At 55.4% G+C, this 19,281-nt stretch overlaps 1 pseudogene; it reads left to right on the top strand.

Annotated features, from left to right (window-relative positions):
- The first annotated feature begins 1,302 nt into the window (after nucleotides 1-1,302).
- On the top strand, nucleotides 1,303-17,872 carry LOC140895993 (uncharacterized; annotated as a pseudogene).
- The last annotated feature ends 1,409 nt before the right edge of the window (nucleotides 17,873-19,281 follow it).

The raw sequence follows: 19,281 nt of genomic DNA, 5'->3' as shown, positions 1-19,281 counted from the left end.
ACAGGGTCTACACTGACACGGCATCCGCCTCACAGCGCTGGGGCGCCACGAGGCCACCCTGCCTCTCCTTCCGGTGGGGTAACACAGGGTCTACACTGACACGGCATCCGCCTCACAGCGCTGGGGCGCCACGAGGCCACCCTGCCTCTCCTTCCGGTGGGGTAACACAGGGTCTACACTGACACGGCACCCGCCTCACAGCGCTGGGGCGCCACGAGGCCACCCTGCCTCTCCTTCCGGTGGGGTAACACAGGGTCTACACTGACACGGCATCCGCCTCACAGCGCTGGGGCGCCACGAGGCCACCCTGCCTCTCCTTCCGGTGGGGTAACACAGGGTCTACACTGACACGGCACCCGCCTCACAGCGCTGGGGCGCCACGAGGGCACCCTGCCTCTCCTTCCGGTGGGGTAACACAGGGTCTACACTGACACGGCACCCGCCTCACAGCGCTGGGGCGCCACGAGGCCACCCTGCCTCTCCTTCCGGTGGGGTAACACAGGGTCTACACTGACACGGCACCCGCCTCACAGCGCTGGGGCGCCACGAGGCCACCCTGCCTCTCCTTCCGGTGGGGTAACACAGGGTCTACACTGACACGGCATCCGCCTCACAGCGCTGGGGCGCCACGAGGCCACCCTGCCTCTCCTTCCGGTGGGGTAACACAGGGTCTACACTGACACGGCATCCGCCTCACAGCGCTGGGGCGCCACGAGGCCACCCTGCCTCTCCTTCCGGTGGGGTAACACAGGGTCTACACTGACACGGCACCCGCCTCACAGCGCTGGGGCGCCACGAGGCCACCCTGCCTCTCCTTCCGGTGGGGTAACACAGGGTCTACACTGACACGGCATCCGCCTCACAGCGCTGGGGCGCCACGAGGCCACCCTGCCTCTCCTTCCGGTGGGGTAACACAGGGTCTACACTGACACGGCATCCGCCTCACAGCGCTGGGGCGCCACGAGGCCACCCTGCCTCTCCTTCCGGTGGGGTAACACAGGGTCTACACTGACACGGCATCCGCCTCACAGCGCTGAGGCGCCACGAGGCCACCCTGCCTCTCCTTCCGGTGGGGTAACACAGGGTCTACACTGACACGGCATCCGCCTCACAGCGCTGGGGCGCCACGAGGCCACCCTGCCTCTCCTTCCGGTGGGGTAACACAGGGTCTACACTGACACGGCATCTGCCTCACAGCGCTGGGGCGCCACGAGGCCACCCTGCCTCTCCTTCCGGTGGGGTAACACAGGGTCTACACTGACACGGCACCCGCGTCACAGCGCTGGGGCGCCACGAGGCCACCCTGCCTCTCCTTCCGGTGGGGTTAGGCCGGGCCAGCCGGCGACTCGGCATGGCAGCCTAGGCTTTGACGTAACCCCCGCCTTGCATCAACCTCAGGCTGTAGCGTAGACCCAGCCTCTGCTTTTGGCGGTAAGCTTGTCAGAGCGAGGAACATCACTGAAATGTGTCATAAAAAAATATGGGCCCCACATAGAAGCTGTGAAATGGCAATGCAGAATAAGAGCTATAGGTAACGTCGTCGGAGAGCTGTGTCTGCGCATGCAAGGTATCTATCGTGTACACCTCCGCGTTTGCGAGCGGGCGGATTATCTACAGAAATACGGATTAATAGATTTCCATTACTAACCCAGGAGGGGCGGCTCAGGCCCACGCGGGGAAGGGGCCCACAAAGGGTTAACGCGGCCCCCCGCCCGGGGAGCGCAGTGCGCAGGCGCCGCAGGGGCGGGGGGGCTGCAGGGGCTGCTGGGAGTTGTAGTTTCCACGCCGCTGTGTTCCGCAGGGGCCCCGGGACCCGCGCGGCCAGCGGCACTACGCGTCCCAGCATGCCCCGCGCCACGCGGCCCGCCGCCCCCGCGCCAGTGGGCGGAGCGCACCAGAAAGCCCCGCCCCGCGCGGGAAGGTGGGGGCCTGGTGCTGCGGCCCCTCCCCCTCGGAGCTCCTGCCCCCCCCCGAGCCCCGCTCCTGGGGGGGGCCTGCCCGGGGGGGTCTGGGGGCCGGTCGGTGCCGGCTGCCGCACCCCTGCCCCGGGGATGCCCCGGCCCCGCCCCCGCCCCCCCCAGTGCGGCGCAAAGGGGCAGTTGCGGGGCAAGTCGGGGTGCGCTGGGGGAGCCGGGGCGACTCCGTGTGGGGGGGCGGAGGAGAAGCGGGGGGGGAGGCTGGGCTGAGGTGGGGGTTGGCTCAGTGTGGGGGGTATCAGAAGGGGGGACGGGGCAGTAGCAGGGAGTTTGAGGAGAGCCTGTGTTAGGGGGTGAGTTGGGGGGGCGGAGGAGAAGCGGGGGGCAGTCTGGGCTGAGGTGGGGGTTGGCTCAGTGTGGGGGGGTATCAGAAGGGGGGACGGGGCAGTAGCAGGGAGTTTGAGGAGAGCCTGTGTTAGGGGGTGAGTTGGGGGGGCGGAGGAGAAGCGGGGGGCAGTCTGGGCTGAGGTGGGGGTTGGCTCAGTGTGGGGGGTAGCAGAAGGGGGGGACGGGGCAGTAGCAGGGAGTTTGAGGAGAGCCTGTGTTGGGGGGTGAGTCGTGGGGGGGCGGAGGAGAAGCGGGGGAGTCTGGGCTGAGGTGGGGGTTGGCTCAGTGTGGGGGGGTAGCAGAAGGGGGGGCGGGGCAGTAGCAGGGAGTTTGAGGAGAGCCTGTGTTAGGGGGTGAGTTGGGGGGGTGGAGGAGAAGCGGGGGGGGAGGCTGGGCTGAGGTGGGGGTTGGCTCAGTGTGGGGGGGTAGCAGAAGGGGGGCGGGGCAGTAGCAGGGAGTTTGAGGAGAGCCTGTGTTGGGGGGTGAGTCGTGGGGGGGCGGAGGAGAAGCGGGGGGGAGTCTGGGCTGAGGTGGGGGTTGGCTCAGTGTGGGGGGTATCAGAAGGGGGGGCGGGGCAGTAGCAGGGAGTTTGAGGAGAGCCTGTGTTAGGGGGTGAGTTGGGGGGGCGGAGGAGAAGCGGGGGGGAGTCTGGGCTGAGGTGGGGGTTGGCTCAGTGTGGGGGGGTATCAGAAGGGGGGGCGGGGCAGTAGCAGGGAGTTTGAGGAGAGCCTGTGTTGGGGGGTGAGTCGTGGGGGGGCGGAGGAGAAGCGGGGGAGTCTGGGCTGAGGTGGGGGTTGGCTCAGTGTGGGGGGGTAGCAGAAGGGGGGGGACGGGGCAGTAGCAGGGTGTTTGAGGAGAGCCTGTGTTAGGGGGTGAGTCGTGGGGGGGTGGAGGAGAAGCGGGGGGGAGTCTGGGCTGAGGTGGGGGTTGGCTCAGTGTGGGGGGTAGCAGAAGGGGGGGACGGGGCAGTAGCAGGGAGTTTGAGGAGAGCCTGTGTTAGGGGGTGAGTCGTGGGGGGGCGGAGGAGAAGCGGGGGGGGGAGTCTGGGCTGAGGTGGGGGTTGGCTCAGTGTGGGGGGTATCAGAAGGGGGGCGGGGCAGTAGCAGGGAGTTTGAGGAGAGCCTGTGTTAGGGGGTGAGTTGGGGGGGCGGAGGAGAAGCGGGGGGGAGTCTGGGCTGAGGTGGGGGTTGGCTCAGTGTGGGGGGGTAGCAGAAGGGGGGGCGGGGCAGTAGCAGGGAGTTTGAGGAGAGCCTGTGTTAGGGGGTGAGTCGTGGGGGGGCGGAGGAGAAGCGGGGGGGGGAGTCTGGGCTGAGGTGGGGGTTGGCTCAGTGTGGGGGGTAGCAGAAGGGGGGGACGGGGCAGTAGCAGGGAGTTTGAGGAGAGCCTGTGTTGGGGGGTGAGTTGGGGGGGCGGAGGAGAAGCGGGGGGAGTCTGGGCTGAGGTGGGGGTTGGCTCAGTGTGGGGGGGTAGCAGAAGGGGGGGACGGGGCAGTAGCAGGGAGTTTGAGGAGAGCCTGTGTTAGGGGGTGAGTTGGGGGGGCGGAGGAGAAGCGGGGGGCAGTCTGGGCTGAGGTGGGGGTTGGCTCAGTGTGGGGGGGTAGCAGAAGGGGGGGGACGGGGCAGTAGCAGGGAGTTTGAGGAGAGCCTGTGTTAGGGGGTGAGTTGGGGGGGCGGAGGAGAAGCGGGGGGGAGTCTGGGCTGAGGTGGGGGTTGGCTCAGTGTGGGGGGTAGCAGAAGGGGGGGACGGGGCAGTAGCAGGGAGTTTGAGGAGAGCCTGTGTTGGGGGGTGAGTGGGGGGGGCGGAGGAGAAGCGGGGGGAGTCTGGGCTGAGGTGGGGGTTGGCTCAGTGTGGGGGGGTAGCAGAAGGGGGGGGACGGGGCAGTAGCAGGGAGTTTGAGGAGAGCCTGTGTTAGGGGGTGAGTTGGGGGGGCGGAGGAGAAGCGGGGGGGAGTCTGGGCTGAGGTGGGGGTTGGCTCAGTGTGGGGGGGTAGCAGAAGGGGGGGGACGGGGCAGTAGCAGGGTGTTTGAGGAGAGCCTGTGTTAGGGGGTGAGTCGTGGGGGGGTGGAGGAGAAGCGGGGGGCAGTCTGGGCTGAGGTGGGGGTTGGCTCAGTGTGGGGGGGTATCAGAAGGGGGGGCGGGGCAGTAGCAGGGAGTTTGAGGAGAGCCTGTGTTGGGGGGTGAGTCGTGGGGGGGCGGAGGAGAAGCGGGGGGGAGTCTGGGCTGAGGTGGGGGTTGGCTCAGTGTGGGGGGTAGCAGAAGGGGGGGACGGGGCAGTAGCAGGGAGTTTGAGGAGAGCCTGTGTTAGGGGGTGAGTCGTGGGGGGGCGGAGGAGAAGCGGGGGGAGTCTGGGCTGAGGTGGGGGTTGGCTCAGTGTGGGGGGGTAGCAGAAGAGGGGGGACGGGGCAGTAGCAGGGAGTTTGAGGAGAGCCTGTGTTAGGGGGTGAGTCGTGGGGGGGCGGAGGAGAAGCGGGGGGGGAGGCTGGGCTGAGGTGGGGGTTGGCTCAGTGTGGGGGGGTAGCAGAAGAGGGGGGACGGGGCAGTAGCAGGGAGTTTGAGGAGAGCCTGTGTTAGGGGGTGAGTTGGGGGGGCGGAGGAGAAGTGGGGGGCAGTCTGGGCTGAGGTGGGGGTTGGCTCAGTGTGGGGGGGTAGCAGAAGGGGGGGCGGGGCAGTAGCAGGGAGTTTGAGGAGAGCCTGTGTTGGGGGGTGAGTCGTGGGGGGGCGGAGGAGAAGCGGGGGGAGTCTGGGCTGAGGTGGGGGTTGGCTCGTGGGGGGGGGTAGCAGAAGAGAGGGATGTGACAGCCCTGGGGTGACTGGGGGGCGGGGCAGTAGCAGGGAGTTTGAGGAGAGCCTGTGTTGGGGGTGAGTTGCGTGGGATGGGGACAGGAGGATCCGGGGGGAGATCCCAGATGTGAAGATTGGGGTAGGAACTTTAGGCTGGATTATGGTGGCCTTTGTGGTGAAGTGTGTGTTGTCTCTCAGCGGCCCTTTCTCCCTGCAAAAGATGGGCACCCGCAATATTCCTCCCCACACTCCACCCCAGTGTTTTGGAAACATTATTGTACCAAAGTAGAAAATGAAGATTTCAAAACATGTATTTAGGAAACATAACTTTGGGTGGCGGAGATGGTGGTGGGGAGATGCAGGTGCAGGGTGACCAGATAGCAAGTGTAAACAATCGGGGTGAGGGGGGGGAAAGGTGCCTATATAAGAAAAAGCCCCCAAGAAAAATTGGGACTGTCCCTATAAAATCGGGACATCTGGTCACCCTATGCAGGTGCAGCACCACTAACTGCTACATCCGGGCTTAATATAGCTCATAAGTGTGAGAATTAAGCACTTCTGTTCAAGGCCCCCAAGCAGGTCCTGAGTGTTTAAACAAAAAGACAAAACTAACTAACAACCCCCTTCCAGGCAAACCAAATTCAGTGGTGTTCTGGGTACATGGATGTTAGCTCAGTTTGTTCTCTGGGGGCTGAATGGAGGTCTCAGTGTGGCTTCAAATATCTTACTTTGTGAGTAAATGTTTTCATCCCCATCCCGGCAATGTGGCGTCAACGGGGCTGTCAGGCCGGGCCCACACTTGGAAGGGGCCCATCACAGCCACTTGGGGCCCGCAAACATGTTTGACGCTGGGCCCGCAAAAGGTTAATCCGGCCCTGGCTGTACACAAGGTGTGGTTCCCAAGCCGTTACAATCGCAGTGTAAAAGCAAGAAGAGGGCCCCCCCCCAATTATGAGGAGACTGACACAGCAAAGAGGGCCCCCAGCGTTACACGGGGGATAGTTGGTCCGCTCTGACTTGGCATGCATGCCAGCAACAGGACAACATGCCCCAGCCTCTGGATGTCCTGCTGCGCTGCGTGTAGCTAATGCATCAGCCTCCCAGCCGGGGCTGAATGGGGACGCGTGTGCCAGTGACTTCGTACTAACTTTTCTAGGCAAGCCCTTTCATGGCGAGACAAGGTGTGCCCCAGGCCCCAGCGGGCTGCCCGGCCCGGGATGGCCCCGGGGGGCACCTTTCTGCAGGACTCTGTCTCTGCTTAGGCACGCTGGGCCGGGTTTCTCTCGGTTCGGGAAGGGGAGAAGGATTGTGGCTGACGTCCAGCAGCGGAGGGGTTAACACTGTAGCTCCAGACTCGGGGGTTCCTGCTGCTGGGTGGGGGGCTGGACTCCTGGGACACAGACCCCCGGGCTCTGCCCGCCCCAGCCCCACCCAGAGACCACAGGTGAGGGGCGGGGGCAGCAGGAGCAATGTGGGGGGGAGGGTCCCAGCCCCGCCGCCCCCCACCCCATTCCCTGCAGCCCCTGCCCTGGGGCAGTATCTGGCCTGGGGACAAGGGGAGGGGCAGGGAGAGGAAAAGCCAGGTCCTGTTTCTGCCTGGTGCCGTGGCTGGTTTTCATCCTATGGCCCATGGCTCCCCGGGGGGCTGCAGACTGTGCCTAGGATTCCCAAAGGAGTCTGCGCCTCCATTCAAAATGTTTTAGGGGTCCACAAATGGAAAAAAGCCACTGGCCTAGTCCCTGTTAAAACCACTGGCCTAGTGCCTGCGGTGCTGGGCGCATGTCCGGGGGATCCCCCAAAGCAGGTCCTTTGACTCTGCTCTTTCACTGCAGCTGGGGGCCCCGGAGCACAGTGACACTGACAGTGTCAGCTGCCCCATTTCAGTCTCAGGGAACTTTTCAAGTGCTTCTAACATACCCAAATGACTGGACGGAGCTGGAGTCTGCTATGGTCTGACAACTCCTGTGTTCATCTTTCCAGTAGAAAGTCTCTCTCCCCGGGTGAATTTGGTTTGCAAGTTTGATGGAAAACCACTCAGCTTGTTTTTGAGAAGGAGCCTGTGAAAAGTGGCTGGGAAAACTCTGTTGTGAGGTAGGTTGGGGGAGAGGGCAGAAAAGAGTCATACATATGTGGGGAGGGAGAATTGTTACACTGAGAGACTTAAAAGCCCCATATGTTGAATTTATCCTAAAAGAATAAATAAGTTGAAAACTAAGAGGTGACGTCATTTTAAGTACAGGTACCTTCACAGATGGGAAATACTGGTTACCAAAGCACTTTTTAGTCTCGCGGTTAAAGGCCACACATGAACCCATAGCAGGAAGCTGAAGCCAACAAATGCGGATTAGCAATTAGGCATACGTTTTCAGTAATGAAGATGATTAATCCCTGGACCAAAGGCAGTGGAGGATTCTCCGTCTCTTGATGTCTTCAGATCAACACTGGATGCCTTGCTGGTCGAACAGGGACCCGCACCAGCAGGGTGAAAATGAGCGAGTGAGTGAGGGTGGGTGACAGCAAGCGACGGAGGGAGGGGGGATGGATTGAGCAGGGTTGGGCCTTGGAGGATGGCCAGGGCAAGGGTGTTTGGGTTTTTTCAGTCAGAAAGTTGGCAACCCTAAATGGGCTGTGCCTACAGGAAATCAGAGTTGATAAGCTACTGATCCCTTTTGGGTTCAGACTCTATGAATCTTAGGCTTTCATCTCACAAAACTCACATATATGTTTAATATTTAGCATCTGCGTGGTCTCATTGACTTCATTTCATCTCAGTCACTGATAGGGCTTTAAAAAGCCTGCATGGGTTTAGTCCTTGTGTGCGGGGATGGATCTGTGTCATAAATACAGTGATGAAGGCCAGGATTTTTAGAAGCAGGAACCTAACGTAGATGCCTGCAGCTGTGTTCAGGCAGCTGACTAATTGGCCTGATTATCAACAAAGCTGGACACAGAACTACATCCCAATGTTGCAGGCTCGGCATTTTTGAACCTTACTCCAGCCATTTATTGAGAGAACTGAATATGGTTTGGGGACCGAACTTTAGGCAGTGGATTTTTAATATCATGGCTCAAGCATTTTCCCAGCATGGCAGAGTCTAGAATGTCAACAAGGAAAGAATTGGGGTGTGAAATGCGCTCAACCCCCCCTAGAACATCCTCAAATGCCCTTCTCACCCTGACAGGCTGCAGAATAAAATCCTCGTTTGCTCCAGTTTGTCCCATCCATGGAGAGACAAGGAAGGGAAATGGCTGCAGTGGAGCGGGTGGCTTTCGAGGAGGTGGCTGTGTATTTCACCCAGGGGGAATGGGATCTGCTGGACCCGGGTCAGAGAGCCCTCTACAGGGATGTCATACAGGAGAATTATGAGACTGTGACCTTGCTGGGTAAGAATCCCTCTTCCCTCGGGTATTAGACAGTGGGAGGAAGGGGTCTGTGCAGAATTCTTCACTGGTCCCCCAGATTTCAGGGGGATCTGTCCTAATTGTCCCCAGATAGCGTGAGACTGTTCCCGCTGCATCCATTCCCACAGGACAGGTGATTCAGGGACACGATGGTGCTGCTCTGTCCTGAACCAAGTTTTTCATGTGAGACGAAATCTCTCCCCATCCCAGGTCAAGTTCCATTCTCTGGGTTCTCAGAAATGGACTCAGCATCTCGTGTCTCAACTCTGCCTAAGTCCCCAGGGGCCAGATTTTCAAATGTGCTTCACCTCCATCTTGCCTGTATTCTGCTTCAGCTGGACTCAGTCTTCAGAGACCTGGCTCAGTTCCCTGCCCTGTGGCCTTTTGCAAGTCACACAGATTGTATGCGCTTCGGTCCCCAACCTGCCCAGCAGCGGTCATTGCTTTCTTGTTTCACAGGAGTGGAAGGATCATTATGTTTAGTACTGCGAGGAACCCAGTTACGGGGTAACGGGGGAGAGAGGCCTATAAATACCACTGTAGCCCAATGGGGTCCTGATTTCCACTGGGGATTCCAGGTTCTGCTGTAATTAATAATTTGGCTTCCCGCAGCAGCAGCAGCTGTGGTGTAAGAGTTACAAGAATCCCTTGTCCTGAAGTCTCTTTCTCTGCTTGTGTGTAAGCCATCACCAGCCTCCCTGTTCCCGCTTTAGCTCCTGCAGCTGCCCCAGCCAATGTTCCCTCTAATTTTCCCCATGCAAGTGTGGAGTCAATTTTGTTCTGTGCAATGATATGGAGGTGATGTGTGGCAGGGTGGGGCTGAGGGGTTCGAAGTGTGGGAGGGGGCTCAGGGCTGGGGCAGAGGGTGGTGATATGGGGGGCGAGGTGAGGGCTCTGACTGGGGGTGCGGGCTATGGGGTGGGGCTGGGGATGATGGATTTGAGGTGCGGGAGGGGGCTCAGAGCTGGGGCAGAGGGTTGGGACGCAGGAGGGGTGAGGGCTCTGGCTGGGGGTGTGGGCTCTGGGATGGGGCTGGGGATGGGAGGGAGCTCACGTCTGGGGCAGAGGATGGGAGGGTTAGGGCTCTGGGGTGGGGCCGGGGATGAGGGGTTTGGGGTGCAGGCTGCCCCAGGGCTGTTGTGGGGAGAGAGGACTACTAAACTGGGAGGAGTGGTAGATACGCTGGAGGGGAGGGATAGGATACAGAAGGACCTAGACAAATTGGAGGATTGGGCCAAAAGAAATCTGATGAGGTTCAATAAGGATAAGTGCAGGGTCCTGCACTTAGGACGGAAGAACCCAATGCACAGCTACAGACTAGGGACCGAATGGCTAGGCAGCAGTTCTGCGGAAAAGGACCTAGGGGTGACAGTGGACGAGAAGCTGGATATGAGTCAGCAGTGTGCCCTTGTTGCCAAGAAGGCCAATGGCATTTTGGGATGTATAAGAAGGGGCATAGCCAGCAGATCGAGGGACGTGATCGTTCCCCTCTATTCGACATTGGTGAGGCCTCATCTGGAGTACTGTGTCCAGTTTTGGGCCCCACACTACAAGAAGGATGTGGATAAATTGGAGAGAGTCCAGCGAAGGGCAACAAAAATGATTAGGGGTCTGGAACACATAACTTATGAGGAGAGGCTGAGGGAGCTGGGATTGTTTAGCCTGCAGAAGAGAAGAATGAGGGGGGATTTGATAGCTGTTTTCAACTACCTGAAAGGGGGTTCCAAAGAGGATGGCTCTAGACTGTTCTCAATGGTAGCAGATGACAGAACGAGGAGTAATGGTCTCAAGTTGCAGTGGGGGAGGTTTAGATTAGATATTAGGAAAAACTTTTTCACTAAGAGGGTGGTGAAACACTGGAATGCGTTACCTAGGGAGGTGGTAGAATCTCTTTCCTTAGAGGTTTTTAAGGTCAGGCTTGACAAAGCCCTGGCTGGGATGATTTAACTGGGAATTGGTCCTGCTTCGAGCAGGGGGTTGGACTAGATGACCTTCTGGGGTCCCTTCCAACCCTGATATTCTATGATTCTCTCACTGCAGCAGCCCAGGGCCAGGGTAGAGCACCTCTTCCCACTGGGGTTGGGGCCATGGGAGAGGCAACTGTCCCCGTCCGCAGCAGCTCCCTGGCTGGGGCTGAGGAGCCTCTCTTGGCTGCAGCAGCTCCGGAGCTGGGGCTGGGGGAGAGGCACCTCTCCCCGCCTGTGCTGCCTTGATAGCCTGCTGCACAGCTTAGAGGGAATTTAGCTCAGGACCATGGAGAATAGGGAGGGTGTAACCCAGGCATCCCCTGGTGCCAACTGGCAGAGGACACCCATGGGGGCATAACATTTTTCAGGAATCCCCTGGGTCAGAGACCTGCATAATAGTTCACTGAAGGGTGGCATAGGAGGGCTCATCCAAGGGCCAGTAGCCCACTGGTTGTCACCACTGTGAAATGTGTGGGTGGATAATATTTGAGGAATTATGTATCTATTGTGACAGGGTCAGGCCAGATGGCTATAGGAGTGTAATAGAAGGCAGATATATTAGCCCCAGGTTAAGCAGGTCCCTTTCCCCTGGATAAGATAACAGGGAAGGTTCCAGAACAATCAGGAACCTTCTGGAGACAATTAAGACAGACAGGCTGATTAGAACACCTGCAGCCAATCAAGAAGCTGCTAGAATCAATTAAGGCAGGCTAATCAGGGCACCTGGGTTTTAAAAAGGAGCTCACTTCAGTTTGTGGTGTGTGTGAGGAGCTGAGAGGCACTCTAGACAGCTGCGTTCCACAGGGCCCTGGGCTGGAACCCGGAGTAGAGGGCGGGCCGGGTTCCCCCCAAACCTCCCAACTCTTGGTCAGACACAGGAGGAGTCGACCTGGACTGTGGATTCAGAAAAACAGCCAAGCTGAGGGCTGCCGTGAAGCTCCAAGGTGAGCAAATCCGCCAATAAGCGCAAGACCCACCAAGGTAGAGCAGGAACTTTGTCATACTGTATTGAAAAACTCAGGCAGCAGGTAAGTGTCAGCCATCTCCCTGCCTGGCCGTCTCCCTGTCTGTGTCGCTGGTAAGTGTCAGCCATCTCCCTGCCTGGCCGTCACTGTTCCGAATGCCTCACGCTGTGTGGCTGTTTGCAGATTGAGCCGGGTGTCACCTGGAGAGGGTGAGAAGTCTACAGGAGAGGAAAGCGACAGGAAGACAGAAGCAGCCGTGGCGTGTTCTTTGGATGACTAAAGACAATGGAGCGATCTGGTATGTCTGGGAGTCACCTAGGTGGCAAACTGACAGCCCGCTTCTCTCATGAAAAAGGGTCCCAGCCTCCTGGCTGTAAAATACTGCAAGAACTTAGGGTGGGCCCCACTGTATTAGACAGGAGAGATTCTTGTTTCATTCAGTCCCAGCTCTAGAAGCATCCCGTGAGAGTCCAGCAGCCCAGGGGCGGGGCACTCCAGGGACACACTGGGAAGGCTGGAACATCCCTGCAGAGTGACAGCAGAGAGCTCCTGGTGACAGTGGCTGGTGGAGGTAGGGAGCTGAGGCCCAGTGGGCACAGACAAAGCTCCCCCATGCCAAGGGCAGGTGTAGCGAGGTGCCTGACGATGCCGGGAACCCCCAGGAAGCGTCACACACGAGAGCTCTGACAATAGCAGCAGAGACTTAAGGAAACCCCTGTGGTGCTTTGCTAACAGGTCTTTGTGCTCCTGGGCCTCTGTAGCGTCTTCATGAGTTCCTGGGGATGGGGCATGATGGTCACTGCTGCTGCTTCACGGATTAGCGGGACTCTGTGCCTGCGGCTGAGCCCAGGTGGGACTAGAGCGGCTCCTCTGCCCCTCTGGGCCTGTGGTGCGCAGGGGAGCTGGCGTGGATGAGCTCAGCAACCCTTGCTAACGGAAGAGTTCTGGTTTGTGTCTGAAGTCGGGAGCAGCCCGACATGGCTGGGGATGGGGGCAGGTCTGGTGTTTGGCACCTGTGTCCAGCCCAGGGGGTGGCTGGCTGTGTGTGTGGGACTGGACATTGTCTGTGAGAAACGCTGGATGTATCTTCACTGCAGATTTAACCGACACCAGGGGGTGAGCACTGGGGTTAGTCTAGCCAGGCTGTGAGCAGCCCCGCTGCAAAGCCCTGCCCGAGTGACTGTCCTCCCTGGTGCTGCACTCACCTTGTGTGTGTCCCTGTAACTTCTGGGGGCCCGTCCCTGGGGTCTTAGCACTGCAGGCAGCTGAGCCGCTCTATGAATTATGGGAGAACTTGTGTGTCATTGTAGGCACAGGGTGAGAATTGGGGGAAGGATTTGAGCGATTATTAGCACTCGAGTAATATAACCTGCATCCTCACTGCAACGTGAACTGGTTACCGGCCTGAGTGAAAGCATCACCTGGGATTAGCCTCTGCCCCCTCCCCCCATGAGCCAGCCAGCCTGGCTTTGCTTGTGTTTGAGGCATTAGGAGACTATTACTGGATACTGTGTCCCGGTCTGGTGTCCACACTTGAAGAGGAAAGTCAACACTTTGGAACGGGGCTATACAAGTGCCACAAGAGTGATTCAAGGTCTGGAAAATCTGCCTTAGAGTGAGTGACTAGAGGAGCTTTGTCTAGTTAATTTATCCAGGAGATGGTTAAGCCATGTTTTGAACAGAGGTCCTAGGTACCTAACATGGGGAGTATATTTCTGACAGCTGAGAGCTCCTTAATCTACTAGACAAATTCAGAAGGAGATCCAGTGACTGGAAGCTGAAGTTGGATAAATTGACTAGTCATAAAGTGAAAATGTTTAAGAGTGAGGTGAGTGAACCACTGGATTAACTTACCCAGGGATGTGGTGGCTTCTTCATCATTAGGAGTCTTTTAATGAAACCTGGATATCTCTTTCTAATAAATATAGTCTAGCTCAACCACGAGATATGGGCTTGATGCAAGGAATCTCAAGGGTGAGGTTCTCTTGCCTCTGTAGTATAGAAGACCATAATATTCCCTTCTGACTTTATCATCTGTGAATGTATATTTGCAGTTATGCAGATTAGTCAAAAATCTGGCTAGCCTTGTCTGTTGATTCAAGCCACAATTCAGCAAATGTCCCTATTTATCAAGCACATAAACACATGATTTCCTCCATTAAAGTCAATGGGTCTCAAGCACTAAGTTTCAGTGGTGTGCTCCACGAGGCAGCCTGGGAGATTATCGGGGGGTGTTTGGTGGGATCTGTTTGTACGGAGTATCTCCTGCATCTAAGGAAAGGAAAGAGGGAGAGGACAATGCACTTACTTTCACAGACTCCGAGAACTAGTACATGTGGTCTCATGGCAAGAAAATCTAAAGGAAAAAGGCATTCAGGAGAGCTGGTGGTTTCTCAGAAAGTATTTATGACACGACAGCAATGACAGGAAAAGACAGGAAGAATAGCAAGGGGCCAATATGGCTGCATCAGGAGGTCTTGAATGACATGAACATTGAAAAGGAACCCTACAAAATATGGGAACATGGACAGATTGCAAAGGGTGAGGATGAAAGAACAGCAGAAGCATGTGGGGAGAAAACCAAAAAGTCTGAGGTGCAAAATGAGTTACAAATAGCAAAGGACATAAAAGGCAATGAGAAGAGATTCTGTAAATAGATAAGGAGCAAGAGAAAGACAGAGGACAATGTAGGCCCACTACTTGGAGGGGTAGGAGAGCTAACATATGACATCGTCAAGATGGTTGGGGTGTAAAGGCCTTTTTTCTCTCAGTCTTTATTTAAAAAGTTAATGTTATACAGATGCTTAACACAACTAATGTCAAAAACAAGGGGGAAGGAACAAAACAGACTAGAGAAAGAACAGATTGAATACATCAAACTTATTTAAATATTCTTTAAGTCATCAGGGACTGATAAAATTCACCCTAGGGTACTGAAGGAACTAGGGTACTTGAGGTCCCAGAGACTGGAGAAGGGCAAACCTAGTACTTATTGTTAAAAGGGGGAGCAAAGATGACTTGGGAATTATAAGCCAATCATTTGATACCGACGTAGACACTGAAGCAAATTATTAAATAATCAATTTGTTACCTAGAGGATAAGTAATAGCCAACATGGATTTGTCAAAAATAAATAAAGTCAAGTCCAAACTGCTATACTGAGAAAGGACAAATTAAATACGCAAATCCACAATGGGGAATGACTGGCTAACCAGTAGTACTATGGGAAAGGATCTGGGGGTTATAGTGGATCACAAAATGAATGTGAGCCAACGATGTGATGTAGTTGCAAAACTGTCTAATACCGTTTGAGGGTGTATTAACAGGAGAGTTGTGTGTAAGACACAGGAAGTAATTGGTCATTTCTACTTGGCACTGCTGAGACCTCGGTTGGGAAATTGTGGCTGTTTCTGGGTGCCATGCTTTAGGAAAGATGTGCACAATTGAAGAGTGTCCAGAGGAGAGCAATGAAAATGATGAAAGTTATAGAAACACGATCCTATGAGAAAGGGCAAAAAGAAGTGCCCACGTTTAATCTTGAGAAAAGAAGACTGCATGGGAGACCTGATACCAGTCTTTACAGATGTTAAAGTATTATAAAGAGGATGGTGATCAATTGTTCTTTACGTCCACAGAAGGTAGGACATGAAGTGATGGGCTTAACCTGCAGCAAGGGAGATGTAGGTTAAGAAAAACTTTCTACCTGTAAGGACAGTTCAGTAGTGGAATAGGTCACCAAGGTATGGTGTGAAATCCCATTCACTAGAAGTTTTTAAGGACGGGATAGACAATCACCAGTTAGGGTCGCTAGGGTATTTGGTTCCGACTCAGTGCTGGTGTCTGGGACAGGTGACCTCTTTCCAGCAATCCGTTTCTATGATTCCGAGATACGAGCTGTCATAGGAGGAGAAAGTCAACTCCACCTGCAGAGCTGTCCTGAGGTGTATGAAGCAGGCAGAGGGCGTGAGGAGAGCCAGCACCAGACCTGAGGTGTGGGCACCAGACACTGGTGGGGGCCCAGCGTGCCTCATGCATGGTGGGGAAGGGCTGAATGGCCTCATATGGGGGCCCTACTGCCTAGTCTATCATGGCTCGGGAGAGGAGGCTCTTTGCTCTCTGCATTGGATGGGGGCAGGTGTCAGGATCTTTATTTCCCAGCCCAGGGTGCTATTTCCTATTCGAACTGGGGAAGCACCTAGGTTGCTGACTCAGGGATCACGGCCCTGTTAAGCCAGGTGTTGCATGGACAAGTACTAGGAGATTCCCCACACCAAACTGTTCACAGTCTGGGTAACCGCTTCCTGTCCTGGCTTTGTTTGGGAAGGGATATGGGTATGTGAAAGGGGGAGGTGGGACTGGCAGTGATTACAACTCCAGATACCTCCAGCGTGTCACAGCTCTGCTCAGCTCCCCAGGGGAATAAGTTGGGGCCATTCCCTAGGCCAGGTGGATAAACCCTTGCTCCAGACCAGTGCGTCATGGGATTTTGTATGATTTATAGCCTAGTCGCCATAGCATTGGGGGTGGGGAGAGCAAGGAGTCTCTTTGCATAGCCTACTCAGACACTAGGTCTGCAAGGAGTAAGAGCCCTGACCTTAATGAACAGGATCAACACTTGTTTCCTTGTCCCCCAAGCAGGACTCCCAATTTCCAAACCTGATGTGATCTCCAGGCTGGAACGAGGGGAGGAGCTGGGGTCCCTGATCTCCAGGGCTACGAAGAAAGGAAGAACCCAAGAGATGCCCTCATGAGTAAGGGATCAGCTAAAGTGATTCCAAAACCAGTTGTTCTATCCTCCTGGCAGATGTCATTTATTCATTTTACACCCAGCCTGTCTGACTCTTCAGCCCCTGCCTACATCTGTATTCAGAGGGTGTGAAGGAAGGATGGGTCCAGTCCTCTCTCCTCTGGGATGGGGCCTGTGGGGGAGGATAGGATTCAGCTCCTGATACTTCAATCTTCTCAGCAGTTATTTGGGTTTGTTCCCCTCTTTCCTGTTCCCTTTCTGAGGTTCCCCGTCCCCCAGCACAGGGACTGACTCCTGTCCGGATCCTCTCTCTGTCCCAGCAAGTGATGGAATGGTGACTGGGAACGAGGAGGAGAATCTTCAGCAGGAAGATCCTGAGAAAGTGGAACCACAGGGGATGGTATTGGGAAGAGGTGAAGGGGACGTTTCCCAGAGTCCTGAGGAGGGAGAAGCCCGTGAGAGCCAGAGCAGGCCAAAGAGGCAGCATGGAAACCACTCAGAGGAGAGACAGGGTAAATCCACCCACAGGAGTAGAGGAGCCAATAAACTAAACTAAACTATTGAACAGAGAATCCCCACTGGAAAGGGACCCTACTTGTGCGGTGACTGTGGGAAAGGCTTCAGTCAGACTTCAACTCTTATTCACCATCAGAGAAACAACATGAGAGAGAAACCCTACAAATGCAACAAGTGTGGGAAAAGCTTCAGTGTGAGCCCAAAGTTTCTATTACATCATAGAACCCACACAGGAGAGAGAGACCCCATGAGTGCCCCAAGTGTGGGAAATGTTTCAGTGTGAGCTCCAACCTTATTCAACAGCAGAAAATTCACACGGGAGGGAAACCCTATAAGTGCCCCAAGTGTGGGAAAAGCTTCAGTCAGAGATCGACCCTTCTGTCACATCAGAGAATGGACACACGAGAGAAACCCTATATCTGCCCCGAGTGCGGGAAAAGCTTCGATCACACTGCATATCTCACTAGTCACCAGAGAACGCACACGGGGGAGAAACCCTACAAATGCAGTGAGTGTGGGAAAAGCTTTAATCAGAGTTCAAACCTTTATATGCATCAGAGAATTCACACGGGAGAGAGACTCTATAACTGCCCTGAGTCCAGGGAAAGTTTCAGACTGAAGTCAACCCTTGTTACTCACAAGAGAATCCAGATGGCTGGGAAATGGTTTAAATGCCCTGAATGTGGGAAAAGCTTCCATTTCATCACATCCCTTAAGAAACATCAGAGGATGCACAGTGGAGAGCAACCTTGTAAGTGTCTTGACTGTGGGAAAAGTTTCTGTAGCAGCTCAGCCCTTTGCAATCACCAGAGAACCCACCTTGAGAAGAGATCCTACAAATGCAATGAGTGCAGGAAAAGTTTCAATCAAAGCTCCAACCTTATTCACCATCAAGGAATCCACACAGAAGAGAGACCCTATAATGGCCCCGACTGCGGGAAAAGCTTCAGTCGGAAATCAACCCTTATTAAGCACCAGAGAACTCACACAAAAAGAGATGCTATAAGTGAGCTGAATGTGGGAGAGGCCTCAGTGCAAGCTCAATCCTCATTACACATCGCAGACTCCACACAGGAATGTCCTGGCTAGGAATGGGCCAAGGGAATAACACCTTTGTTGAGTCCCACAAATCTCAGAGGGCCAGGCCAGGCTGGAGTAGCCATGTAACAGGGACCTGCAAGTATTATTAAAGCTGAGCATGAAATCATTCTACTGGAACAGAGCTGTGTAGACTAAGAGGCTATGATAAGATTCCCACCTTATGATGAGATTCATTTGTTACATACCAACACCCCACACCACTCAGCAGACATGCAACCCCACACACACTTCCCCGTGCACCCGCTATGCCAGGGGTGGCCAACCTGAACCTGAGAAGGAGCCAGAACTTACCAATGTACATTACCAAAAAGCCACAGTAATATGTGATGATTATATATATATATATGTAACCCTTCTGCCCATCAGAGTTGGCAGCAACAAGGGCTGGGTTCAATATCTAGGGGTTCCATTCCAATAACACAATGCAAAACCGGCTCGAGCCCCCACCCAGTGACCGGGGACAAATATATACCACCCCCGCTGGGCGCCTCCAAGGGGCAATACTTCCCCTCTCGCAAGCACAGAGTCTGAGTGTAGCAAAAAGCCTTTTAATAACAGAGAGAAACAATGTGGCATTATGTTGGGGAAACACCACCAACAGGATTCATAACACAACCCAGGAGCAAAAAATCCACCCCAAGCAAATTGGGGCATGTCCTTTCCCTTTGGTTCTTGAGTCCAGCAACCCCAAATCACCCAAAGTCCCAAAAGTCCAATGACCCAAAAGTCTCTGTCCCTGGTCAGGGCAGCCCCAGAGTTCAAAAGTTTATCTACAGAGCTTTACCTCCCAACCTGGGTGGAGATGGGGGGCAGAGGTAAGAGGCACCTTACATGATCTGAAGCTGACCACCCCACAGCTCTATAGGCCTTCGCTTCGCTCCGCCAGCCGCCCCACGAACTGCTTCGCTCAGCTCTGCAGCCCACACGCAGCTCCCGCTGTCCCACGAACTGCTCCACCAGCCTGTCCACAAGGCGCTCCAGCCGTCCCACAAACTGCTCCACAATATATCTTCAGGCTCCCCCACTACGTAACACAACACTCAGTGATTTCAGCTCTTAGGTGAAGTCAGCTTGTAGTAGGGGAGCCCCAATGCTGGTGCACCATTAGCCCAAAGTGAGCTCAGCAGCCTGTAACTAGACTCCTAATAAAATCAAAATTAGCTCTGATATTCCACAGTGGAGGTAGAAGAAAGTGCAGTTAGCATATAAGGCCCTCACCAGGGGCACACACCACCAAGTATTATTACTTGTCCCCAGCCTCTCTCTATTCACAGAGTTTTGGAACCCATGACCCTTGCCTAGCGAGTGCTACTTAGTTGATGGTGAGTCCCTCCATCATAACAAAAGGCCACGTGCAGTTCCAAGCACAGTTCCCATAATCAGGGTAATAACAATTTATTCTTCCTGCCCCAATAACAGAGACACTGGGGATCCCACAGCAGCCAAAGTGACCATTTGGTCAGCTATGGCCTCATTCTAGGTGGGGTGGGTGTGCCTAT

This window comes from Lepidochelys kempii, chromosome 11 (assembly GCF_965140265.1).
Source record: "Lepidochelys kempii isolate rLepKem1 chromosome 11, rLepKem1.hap2, whole genome shotgun sequence".
Lineage (NCBI taxonomy): Eukaryota > Metazoa > Chordata > Testudines > Cheloniidae > Lepidochelys > Lepidochelys kempii.
The sequence above is the reverse complement of the archived record's forward strand: the minus strand, read 5'-3'. Positions and strand labels throughout refer to the sequence as shown.